Source organism: Taudactylus pleione, unplaced genomic scaffold, assembly GCF_031769625.1.
Source record: "Taudactylus pleione unplaced genomic scaffold, aTauple2 ptg000471l, whole genome shotgun sequence".
Classification (NCBI taxonomy): Eukaryota; Metazoa; Chordata; class Amphibia; order Anura; family Myobatrachidae; genus Taudactylus; species Taudactylus pleione.
Window position 1 is genome coordinate 3980837 of NW_028284873.1, and position 13419 is coordinate 3994255.

Below are 13419 nucleotides of genomic sequence, written 5' to 3' on the forward strand. Positions count from 1 at the left end.
GTTGTAACTACTTAAGAATAACATTGTTAAGAATGACATAAGGTACAATCATGGTTTTACACAAAACGATGTAACATATCAAACAATCCACTTCGCGCTAAATACTCCAATATATCAAGCAAGCAATTACCAATCTAGATAGGATATAGATTACATTAAAACAATAAAGAATTTTACCTAAAGCTAGAATATGAAATACCATCGTTTAAGCCCCTAGGATGGATCACATCCAATCGATGGATCCATTGGGCTTCACATTGAAGTAACTACTGTGCCCGATTACCACCTCTAATTGAAGGGGGAATATAATCAATCATCCTATATCGCAAGCTATGAAGAGGATGGTTAAATTCGCAGAAATGCCTTGCAACTGGCCGATCACTAGATTTGGATAATAAAGCTGCACGTATGGCTGCCCGATGGTGCGCCATTTTTTCCTTAAATTTCCTCTCGGTCTTACCGATGTAATTTAAACCACAGGGGCATATAATTTGATAAATAACAAATGAAGAATTGCAATTAAGATAATGTCTTATTTTATAAATTTTTCCCAAATGGCGATGTCTAAAACTGTCACCAGACAATAAAAATTGACATGTGACACATGTACATTTAAAACATCCTAATCTGGTGTTACTCAAGAAGGAAAATATTTGGTTCTTTTTCTTATCACACAAATTGGTTTTAACCAATAAATTGCGAAGATTGCGGCCTCTAGAGTAACAAGTCATCAATTGATGGTCTTTAAGTGATAAAGATTCATCACTTTGCAATATTGGCTATAACTTTTTAGCCGTACTATTAATCAATGGCGATGCTTCATTAAAGCTATTGACCCATGGAAATCTAATATGGGAATCCTTCTCTGATTTCTTTTTGTGCAACAAATCACTTCTATTCAAAGCTAATACTCTTTTTTTGCAATCAAGTAAATTATTCTTAGAGTATCCTCTCTCTAAAAATTTCTCTATAAGAGAATCAATTTGCAAAACTGCTGTATCAAAATAATTACTGATGCGGAAGATACGAATCATCTGAGAGAATGGAAGACCATTAATAAGAGATTTCGGGTGACAGCTCTGAGCTTTTAATAACATATTTCTATCAGTCAGTTTAGTAAAGACTGTTGTTTTTAAATTATTGTCATGTATAGAAATATTAACATCTAGGAAATGTATCGATTGTCGACTAAAGGAAAATGATTTCAATCTTGATATGGTCAAAGTCGCTCTTATATTCTAAAACTTCTATTACAGCTCTCATGCCCAAAGAATGGGGAATAGAAGTACATAAATAGATAACATCGATAGTTACCAACCAGCTATCAATCGGTATAGTGTCTAGACTCTGTAATTTGTTCAACAGAGAAGTAGTGTCTAATAAAAAAGTGTTCTCTTTTTGAACTAATGGTTGCAAAAGTGAGTCTAAGAAAGTAGCCACTGGTTGAAACAAGGAGTCGTTTGCTGACACAATAGATCTGCCTGGTGGAGGATCCAGACCTTTGGGAATTTTGCAAAACACAGGAACCAACGAAAACGGGGGGAGCAAAATATCACGCAGTTGATCATTAATAAAGCCGGAATCATACGCCAAATTGAGCACTAGAGATTTCTATTGATTCCTACTAGTCGCTAGTCGCTATTTAGCGCTGCAAGTCGCTTAAGAAAGAAATGCTTTCCAGTAAAATAAAAAGTTATTTATGTAAAGAAAAACTAACATAATGAAAGTTTTAACAAGTAGAGTAAAAAGCAATGAAATAGTACAAGCCGATACATATGCATGCGCACTGGTCCTGTCATGGCTGCCGACACTTGAGACTCCTGGAAGGAGTCAGGCCTACTGGGACGTGTGGAAAGATCCTGTAAACATTGCAAAACTTGAACTTGAGTATTTTCCTGTACTTCCAGACGGGCAGTCAAACCTTGAAGCACCTGTACCCCAGTAGCCTGTTCCAGATCCGGATTCATTTTTAGGTCTGTACAAACTGTCACGGCTGCCGACACTTGAGACTCCTGGAAGGAGTCAGGCCTACTGGGCACTATAAACGAGGTGGTTTTAGGAATGACCTGTTCATGGAATCTCAGTAACACGGAATAAAAGTAAATAGAATTTATTCACAAGCAAAATATATTGCAACGTTTCACATAAAGTCTCAACAACACAGAAGTTCAGATATGCAGTAGTCAATATAGGAGTAAACCCCCATATGTAAATAAAGTCTCTGATACTAATGTGGTGGGGAACCCCGAGTCCAATATGAGGCTAAGACCTCAGGATGGTATAAAGGACGTTACTAGGGTTGAGCCCTGTAGTGTGATGAAAATCCGGAACAGGGTTGAGCCCTGCAAAGTAGTGAAGATCCGGAATAGGGTTGAGCCCTGAACGTGGTGAAAATCCGAGACAGGGTTGAGCCCTGTGATGTGAAGCAGGGTTGAGCCCTGTGATGCAGTGAAGATCCGTGACAGGGTTGAGCCCTGTGATGTAGTAAAGATCCGGAGCAGGGTTGAGCCCTGTGATGTAGTGAAGATCTGGGACAGGGTTGAGCCCTGTGATGCGGTGAAGGTCCGGGGCAGGGTTGAGCCCTGCAGTGTGATGAGGATCTGAAGCAGGGTTGAGCCTCGCGATGTAGTGAGGGTCCGGAGCAGGGTTGAGCCCTGCGGCGTGACGGGGATCCGGAGCGGGGTTGAGCCCCGCGATGCACGAATGGTCCGGCGATGATAACTAATGGTGCAGTTGACAGCTGTAGTAGAGGTGAGTTCAATGTCCACGGAAGTAGAAGACAACAGGCAGAGTAAATAATCCAGCAGGGGATGCAACCACAGCGATGGAGCAGAATAACAATACTTAGGCAATGGCAATGCTGAGATCTGTAGTGCGGCTGGTAACCAGCGGGGATCTGGCAGGAGTCCAAGAAAGACCTAAAAGCAACGTTGCACAGACACTGAGACACAGGGCCTCATTCAGAGCTGGACGCTATTTGCGTACGGTCGTTCCAAAAAAGGGGCCGGCTATTTAAATTGAGCGCTCACTCATTGCGGTTTGTTGACGCCTCTATGTCTGAGCGAGCGAAAAATGCGCTTGCTATTTTGTAAAGACGCCCCTTTGCCGTTCGCATCACACGTCATCTCCGGTATTTATTAGATTAATCGAATACATCAAAAGGCATCTGAAGTGCTCGCAGTGCTTGTGGTAGGTTTTTCTTACCGCAATCACTGCGAGCAGTTCAGGCTAAAAGACAACCAAGTGACGTGGTCAATGATGCTCCTTTACTAATTATGCACTCCCATTAAACGCCCTTTTGACTGTTTGGCATGCCTGCGTTCAGATCTCCACTCATCCGTTTTCAAGCACCTTCCCCTGTTACCACCCACAAACGGTACATTCTGTCAATCAAATTAGCGTCCCCTCGCTGTTTTACGAGCGCATGATTTCCAACCGTAATGACTGGTTTGCGCATACGCATTACGACCAATACGCATGCGCAGTTGTGCGAACATCGCTCAGAGCGAACGAGCGGCCGCTTACGAGCAGCTCTGAATCAGGCCCACAGTTAGTAACAGGCTTTATACTATGGGTCTGTGATCCATAGGAAGTTCAGAACATGTGACTGAAATGGAATCAGGTTGAAATAATAAGCATTCAGAAATCCCACAACCAGACAGCACCTTTGAGACAGATGATCATTTTAACTCTATCCCCTGTATGTGGGGAACGTCAGCAACCAGGATAGCTCCTCCAAGGACCACAATGGAACTTTGGCAAATGTAGTTTATCTTTACGTACTGAGATAGTCACAGTCCTGACAGGTCCCAGCATACAGTCATCAATCCAGAAGCCTGTGATCATCAAAGAGGATGTCTGAACACTGGGATCGGGACACAGCTTATATACCTTAGAGAGTTCAGAGTTAACAAAGAGAGTAAGTAACAGGTTTCCAATGGTTCTTGCTTCTGGATAATCTGGTCATTGGTTAGTTCATACGGTGTCATCAGGGATCAGTTCTCCAACGGTCCCTTTGTGTAGCTTCCTGCCGAACAACTGGTTAATACTGGCTACAACACTACATGCATGTTATAGCATTTCTATCCAATAACTCCCTATCATCCATAACTAGCGGACGCATGATGCAACTTCTTTGCCGATAGATACGGATGTCTGCAATTAAACAGGGATTTAGTATAATACCAAACATGACATGTCCACTATATTCTAAACCTTAGATCTCGTTTAAGTACATATTACATCATAATTATTAGCTAAAAACACCTTTAATAACACTAGTTATTAACTATATGTGCATCTGTGTGTTGAAATAGCAAAGATGTGTCAGTATGTATGTGACTATATACAAATGAGCGTCCATGTGTATGTGCATACGCATATGAGCGTCCGTGTATATATGTATATATACATTTATATGTGTGTGCGTTATGTGCATCAGTGTATGTGTTGTGAATACGCAGTTTAGCGCATCGGATTGCGCGACGCAAAGTAGCGTCATGGAAACACATAATCAGACCATAGACGATCAGATCATCAGATAATAATTGCACAATGATCATAACCAATTATTTGACTTTGACATTTCTTACAAGCACTCGTCATATCATTGTTCAGTCTTTTATATAACGAGGTATCTGACAGTTGTTTGATGATTTCTTTATGATAATCCTGTGAGTCCTGCAAGACAATAGCCCCTCATTTGCCAGCCAGTTGAATTGTAAGATTCTCATTTAGATAATGATTTAAGTGCTTGGCGATCTATTGGTGTTAAATTAGGATGTGAGGATTTAACAGAATGGACCCCTGTATTGACTTATTGGTCCAATAATCGTACAAATGTCCTAATACTACAATTGTTAGAATTAGGTTCAAAATTAGACCGTTTACAGAATTTTTTAAGTTGATTGGGAATAGCAGGTGGTTGAGAATTCATATTTTTATTAAAGAATTCTTTCAATTTGAATTTTCGAGCAAGTTCTGTTTTTTCAACATTCCATTCAAATTTATTAAATGGTACCGATGGGATAAATGACAAACCTTTACTTAACAAACTAAGGGCCTGATTCAGACCCACTCGCGAGCGGCTGTCCGCTCGCAAGTGGGTCGATGTTATGCACTGAGCATGCGCACGACGGAGGGAGCTCCGTCGTGCGCATGCGCCAGACGCGACGAGCGAAGGAAAGTCCTTCGCTCGTTGTGTCCGATCAAAGGGGGCGTGCTGTCAATGTTGATTGACAGCACGCCCCCTTTGGTGGGCGTGCCGGGGGCGTGCCTCCCTGACGGGGGCGTTCCCACGGGAACGCCTCCCGTCAGAAGCCGGCCCACTGACATCACTAGTGATGTCAGTGGGAGTGATTTTGGCTCTGATAGAGCTAAAATCACTCCGGAGCTTGCGGTCGAAAACCTCAACCGCAGGCTCCGGCTCGCAATTTCGATGGTCGCGATGGTCTCGACCATCGCGGCCATCACAAAGCACGCTCGTATAGCCTGTGGGTGGTGACCCACAGCTATACGAGCGTCCAGGAGGACGCTCCATGAAAATGGAGCCCGGCCCTCATTCAGAGCGTGCGCTCTGCTCAGAGCGTACGGCTCTGAATGAGGGCCTAAATTCTCTATCCGATAAGTCATAAGAGGAAAGGTTATAAATCAGGTCTTTCTTGATAGTGATAGCCATCCTGGTCGCCCTTTGCCTCTTTGACTGTTGTTCCCTTCTTGTGTAGCGTTCCCGCTAGGCTGTTTTAGCGGGGTGCGGCACCCTGCCCTCCTTCTGGAGGGCAAAAAGCGCCCTGCCCTCACAGCCTGCGGGTGCCATCTTCACTCGTGGGTCGCAGTGTCCCACGGGTGGAGAAATGTGCGGTGACCTGGTCACCGCCGGAGAATAGACGCCATCTATTCTCCCTGTCTGCAGCTCTTGGGGGCTGCCCGGCATGTCCGTAAGTGCCGGGCACGCCCCCAAGTGTGACGAAAAGGGGACGCGACTTATAGACACGCCCCCTTTTCATGGCCATGCCCCCTTTTTGGGCACGCATGCAAAGTTGCCCTCTCTAGCTCCGGCGTCCTGCCTGCCGCCGGAGCTAGAGTGTACACTATTGTGTATTTCCTTTTTTTGGTTTTCTTTGGTTCCAGTTTTGTTTTCCCTTATCCATGAGCCTAAAGGGCCTGTTGCTACACTAAATGTATCCATATCACTATTGGAGCTCAAACCTTCTTGCGAGGAATCAGTCTCGAATCGTGTTGCTGGAACAACTTACGTTTATTCTTTCTAAAAAAATGGGCGTTTAAATTCCTGTTGAGGGTTACCAGTAAGCCGATACACTATGTTTTCCTGCACACAGACATTCATGAGGTGGACATGGGTATATATATGTTTCCTTGTGTTGTATTTATCCTGATGACAATATGATAGAAACGTTGATAAGTGATACGCTGTCCGCAGCCTTTATTTGGATGACATAAGCTACGAGTGCCGCACCTTGCTGAATTTACTTACTGTATTGTGAGGGCACCAGCTGGAGCTATTTTCTGAGTGGGGAGTGCCAGACCTTGGATGAACTATATATATATATATATATATATATATATATAGTGGCAGTGTCACCAGAGATGGCGTTGGTGAGCAGCATTTTCCATTTTCTGTGTGGAGTTGGAGAGATCCTCCCACACAGGGTATTAATACTGAGTTGTGAAACACCTGTGTGTGCCTTGTGGAGAGAGCTCAGGTGTGGGCTGATGAGGAGGCAGACCAGTCAGGCTGCTGTTTGAAACAGTCTATGTGGGACTGTGGCAGCCAGAGAGCCCAGTGAAGCTAAACGAGCCATTGGGGGCCAGGAGGCCTGTGTCTGGACCTTGCAGGAGGCAAGGGGGGACCATAAACCTCTCAGACTGTGTGACATTGAAGCAGCTGGGCTGCAGGCTGAGGAAGCCAGGGCCTACTGTATACCTAGAGGATACAGGGAAGGCCACAAAGACTGATGGTGTTTGTATAGCTGTGCAAGCCAAGCCAGGCTGGAGCCAGCAATAGACCTGCAGATAAGCAGGCAGAGACTTTATAGGCAGACTAGCTGTAACTTGATATAGAGGATTCAAGAAGTGAGCTAGTGCCCTAAGAGAGGGCTAGGTTGTTTGTTATTTTCTATTTTTGTTTCCTGATTACCATGCTGAAGTAAAGCACCATTTTCTTTATTTCACTGGAATGCCATGTGTGGACTCTAATTCTGCACCTAATCACTGCACCACTGATCCCAATCTACCGAGCTAATTACCCCAAGTTATCACAATATATATATATATATATATATATATATATATATATATATATTATTATATTGGTGCACCAACCATTACCCTTCTCACAGTTTTAGGTAAAAGGTATACACAGCACAAGCTATGTGAGAGTTTTCTGTGCTCCTTAGCTTGGTGTTCTAATTGCAGTCCTAGCAGTGCTCCGTTTTCTGCTCTGTCTCCATCACAGGCTGTTCCTGGATACCGCAACTACCCTGCAATACCCTGTTACTCACCCCACGGTTTGTGTACCCTCCAGCACTCCGGACTCAGGGCCTGATTCAGAGCCGCTCGCACGATGTGTATGCAAATTGCGTAGGCAGTGCTGTCGCACAGCAATGCATTAGCATGCCCAGTATTTCTTAGAGAGCGATCACACCCTCCAGCCTGTCTTAAGATGCCCACTTGTGCAAGTCATGTGCAGGAAGTGTATGCAACCATTGGTACATCAGGTAACATCGGATGCTATCGCAGCACTTGAGGTTGACCATACCCTGCCGCAAGCACTGCGAGCACTTCAGTGTAAAAACAAGCCAGGTGACGTGTACTATGATGCTGTCTTTTAATTATGCACACCTCTAAAACGCCGTTGAGATGCTCAGGCACGCCTGCATTTGCACCTCCACTCCCCCGTTTTTAATGGCCTGTCCCTGTTATCATCTACAAACGGCTTCCCCTGTCACTCACTCTGCTGGGCTGTCTATGTGCAGCGAGAGAATGCATTGTGAACTTTCCCTATGGTATGCGCACTGCGATGCATATGCATGCATAATGCATACACACTGCATACCATCGACAGCAGCGAGAGTATGCACCTTAGCGAGCGGGTCTGAATGAGCTTCTCAGAACCCATTCCAGTACTTCAGACCTCTGTTCCTCAGTCACACCTCCATTGGACTTTTGTATTTTCTGATACCTGCTCCCAGCCTCACTAATTGGACTTTGTTATTTTTTCTGCCTGACACCTGTTTACAGCCTCATTAATTGGACTTTGTTTCCCTACCAGACATTTGTTTTCAGCCTCACTTCACTTGGACTTGTTTATTTTCTGCCATTTTATACATTTATTACCACTTCATGAATAATAATACTATTAAACCTGCTGCACTACAATACTATAAATCCGTTCCTGTTTCTTCTCCTGCATCCACCCCGGGTTCAAAAAAGAATCCAGACCTGACAGTCTAGTTACGGCTCTGGTTCTCACTGTCTGAGCATATGTATCACTTCTGTCTGGTGTAATATAAAAGTGGCAGTGCTCCTCTTGTACTTTTTGGAATAATATGAACTGTGGGCACTACTGTTTGGGGGGATCTAGGCCAGCCATGCAGGCAGATGAACACCCTCCTCAGTGCTGCGGTGGTGTTGCATAAAATCTTCTTAGTGGATCTTTTTCCAAGTGGAAATGGCCACACTACTATAGCAACAGAATTCGCAAGATGTATCCTGGGGGTAGTGTCCTTCGGCGGTAGGGTCTCCTTACGGGAGGCTGTCTGATGTTACAGCGGTCACCGTAGACACGGGCAAGGAGAGATTACAGCCTCCTCATATGAAGCGGGGATGGGGTAAAAACCTCAATGGTCCGGACCGTACAGGGAGGCTGTAATCTCTCCCTCCCTGGTGACAGCTGTCACAGACAGCTTCCGAATTCATCCAATCAGCATGCTGTAAATGGGTCCCAGGTTGGACGACCCGGGTACCCGTTTACACTGAGTGAGACATGGGTTTTACCCATGTAGAACCCTTCTCGGGACCCGGGAAGAAGTACCAGGTCAACAGTGGCATAACTATAAATTTTGCTCCCCCATGCCAAAAAAGTTTCAGGCGCCCCCCCCACCCAAAGATCAAACACACCCAAAGACTACTTTTAAGGTGTGTGGTTACATGATACAGCAACGTGCCTTACACATTATGACACACTAAGTAATGCCACTTAGAACACAGTGTGCCACACCGGAATGCCCCTTACAACACATTATGCCACACAGCAATGCCCCTTACACATCCCACACAATAATGCCACATATAACACATAATGACATACAGTAAAGCGCTTATAACAAATTTATGCCATGCTGTAATGCCCCTATTTCACATTATGCCACACTGTAATGCCACATACAACACATTATGCCACACAGTAATGCCCCTAATAGCACATTGTGCACACAGTAATGCCAAATACACATTATGCCAAACAGTAATGCCCATTACATCCCACCCTGACAGATCTACTTCACCAACCCTCTTTTCTGCTCCTGCCAGTCCGTCACCTCAGCTCAAGACAGGTTGCACAGTTTTTATGTCCGTGTAGAACCAGATTATTGGGAACATAGTTTATAACCTGTAAACTGGGCATCAAATTAGTGCCCCTTATACAGTGCCCCCTGTAGTTGTGCCCAAAAATGCAATGCCCCCTATACTAGTGCCCCTTATGCAATTCTCCCTGTAGTAGTGCCCCTTATGCAATGCCCCCTGTAGTAGTGCCCCTTTTGCAATGTCCCCTGTAGTAGTGCCCATTATACAATGCCCCCTGTAGTAGTGCCCCTTATGCAATGTCCCCTGTAGTAGTGCCCCTTATGCAATGCCCCCTGTAGTAGTGCCCATTATGCAGGGCCCCCTGTAGTAGTGCCCATTAAAGTAGTGCCCCCTGTAGTAGTGCCTCTTCTAGTAGTTAGCCCCCTGTAGTGCCCCTTCTAGTAGTTAGCCGCCTGTAGTTGCTCCCCCCCTCCGCGCGCACACAAACAAACACACAAAAGAAAAAAACACAAACACTTACCTTTATCCCCACTCCAGTGCTGCTGCCGTCCATACCCCGGCGTCCGCTCCTCGGCACTATGGGAGTGACGTCATGACGTCACTCCCATAGTGCCCTGCGGGACCCGGAAGACGGAGGGAGCTCCGTCCTCTGGCTGCTGCCGGGAGTTTGAATAGGAGCCGGGCACCCGCTGGTAACACACTCAGCGGGTGCCCGGCAGATGGAGGGTGCAGGGGGTGCGACCGCACCCCCTGCACCCTGCGTAGTTACTACTACTGCCCCTGTCGCCCCAAGCTACCCAGCGCCTCCAAGCCACCGCGGGGGCTGCGGGGGCAGTAGTTACGCCACTGCAGGTCAATCGACATGGGCTTTTTTCCTAGGACCCTTTTCCACTGAGCCATGACCTGGGTTGACACGCCAATAACCCAGGTTTTTGCGGCAGTGAAAAAGGGTATAAGGGGTCTATTTACTAAGCAGTGTTAGGAGACAGAGTGAAAAGTGATAAGTAAGTGATAAGCTGCCAGCCAATCAGCTCCCAACTGTCATTTTTCAAATACAGCCTGTGAGATGACAGTTGGGAGCTGATTGGCTGGCACCTTATCACTTACTCATCACTTTTCACTCTGTCTCCTAACACTGCTTAGTAAATAGACCCCTAAATTTCTAGTTTTGCCTATATGTCAGTGATTTCATGTATGCTATAGAGAGTTTAGTAGTACAGGGTATAGAGGAGTCAGTGATGTAATTTAGAGTATAGATAGCTCAGTAATCTAGTGTAGGTTATAGAAGAGTCAGTAAAAATACTAGTCCCAAATACTAATTACTGTTATTGAATTAAGAAGCAAAATGCAGGAAAATATCTGTATTACAAAAAAAAAAAAAAAGTCAGAAGTCGGATAATAGTGACCGGCGCCATGTTTAATTCTCTGTATGGGGGGCGGGGGGTCAACGGAGCTACATTTCAGGGGGAATTCAATTAAGGGCAAATTTGTTTGCCCAATAAAAAAACCCTCAAAAAATGGATTGCGCCTATACTTGGATTTTATGTATAAAATAGTATACTCAAATTCAGTTCAACTAGGCTCCCAATAAAAATACATATTTAATAGACAGACGCTTAACATAAGTAAAACACAAAAATTATATAGCAAGTATGCAAATGTTTTACAGTAAAAAAATTATACATGAAAACAGCTTTAAATAAGACCATTTTGGGCTGCAATATTCAATTTAGTAGTATTTGTAAATGGTTACCCATAAAAGTCCAAATCTGTCATCTCACTAATCAGGGAGGCTAATTACTGTCTCCTGCCTGTTTGAGAGATAGAAACAATGTATAAAGTGCTCACTAGCAAGTTCAGATAGTTACTTTGTTTCCTTAATCAGCCCATATACATGAGTTCAGATCACAATGTTCTTAATGCAGTGTGTTGACTCGGGGCCTGATTGAGCGCTGAACGCAGATTCCTGTTCTGTGCAAGTGCAGAACGGGTCTGTGAGACCCCATGTAAACTGGCAGCACTGTCAGTGATTGACAGTCTGCTGCCGTTTGGGGGCGGGGAGGCAGTGGCGACAGCCTCCGTTACCCGAAACAGAGGTGTGTCACCGCCGTTGGAGGGGAGGGAAGAGGCCAGGATCTCCGTTGGCTGACCATGGGATTGGAATTGGTAAATCAGCTTGTCCAACATGTTGGATTTCACAGATCGATTGGGGCTGTAGATTGCTAGTGTATGGACATGATCAGCAGATTTGCAGACCGTTACTAGTAAAAGGATGGGCCTTTCAAGATTGGCAGTTCTGTATTTGCTGAAAATGATCTGCAAATCACTGAAAAAGATTTATAATGTATGGGCGCAGATTGCTAGTTTGGGAAATCCTAAAATCGGACAACAAATCTTCAAATTGTTCAATTGTGGTTTTCAGATTGCAGATGGGGGCCTTAAGTAATGCACAGGAGGCGTGATGCTCCTGCTGCATTACCATATCTGCAAGGAGCGCAATTGCAAAGCTGCCTGCCTGCAGCTTTGCAATTGCAATCCTTGCTGAATCAGTCCTCCAGTCTTTATATACACACCGCACTGGTCCTCCCATGCAGGCTCGTGGGTGAAGATAGCAGCACTCTACTGCTGTCTTCCCGCCGACTTTAGGAGAGACCACGGCGCGTGTATTCCCAGCGGCCGCTGTGGTGTATAAAGCACCAATTATCGCCTGGTCTTTTCTTCCTTAGTCACTTGCCTTTAAGCTTTAGGTGATGGTATTCTCTCAGTTCTGTGTTACAGGCTGACAATACGCTGCGGCAGGACAGGTATATCAGGACTTCCAGAAGCAGCCCTTGGGTATTATTAACCCTTCTGTCAACTAGTTTCGCTCCATACTTGGAACTTTTTTAAGACATCATCTGAAAGGCAGCTGCCGTACTTTACGGTAGTGAGCACTTTTGTGTGATTCGGGTATATGGCCGGCCGGGTGAAGGGTGTGAGACGGCAGATGGACTGCCATTGCCGGGGTTTAAACACAGCAGAAATGTAGACCCATCTCTAACAATTGAATTCCCACTGTGGTCTAAACTGGCCCCTGCCTATAATCTGACCAGAATAAAAAATAAATAAAGCATAAAGGGCCCCATTTACAAATGAAGGGAAATACCAGCGGGAATTTTCATTTAGTATCACTGTGATACAAACGAAAACTCCACTGGTATTTAGTAATAATTACCCCTCCGGCGAGGTCTCGCGAAGTCCAGCGGAATCCTCGTCCTCTGCTGGGCTGCTGGCATCCTAACGCTGCCAGCGACGGGGCTCCAGGGTCATGCGCATGCGCGCCGGTCCATCTGCGCATGGGCATTACAGGGAGACCCGGCAGTGCCTGGAAGGCTTCGTTTTAGCTGGAAAGGCATCGCGAGTGCTAAAGGGGTTATATTTCATTTGTATATGGAGCCCAAAGTACTATCTCGACTAGTACTTTACAATGATTAGTGATAGAAAATAGTGCAAAGTGATAAGGATTGCGCTTTCGGAGGTGAGGACATGAAGTACGAAACAGCCGCTCAGACTATTTTTGTATTCTAATTTCCCCAACATATCAGCATCACGAGGGGGGGGGAGGGAGAGGGAGAGGGAGAGGGAGAGGGAGAGGGAGAGGGAGAGATATATATAAATATACATGCTTCTCTTGTACCCCCTGCCTGTGTGCTGCGAGTACACATACTGTTCTATAGGAACTAATTGAACGCGGGGGGCTGGGAGGGGCCTACTCGCTGGTACACGTCGCACTTACATACTGATAGTAGTGATGATGATAATGTGATATGTGTGAGCCGCTCGCGGCGACGCTATTTATAACTAACGAAATGAATGGCTGCGGAACGGCTCGCAGCC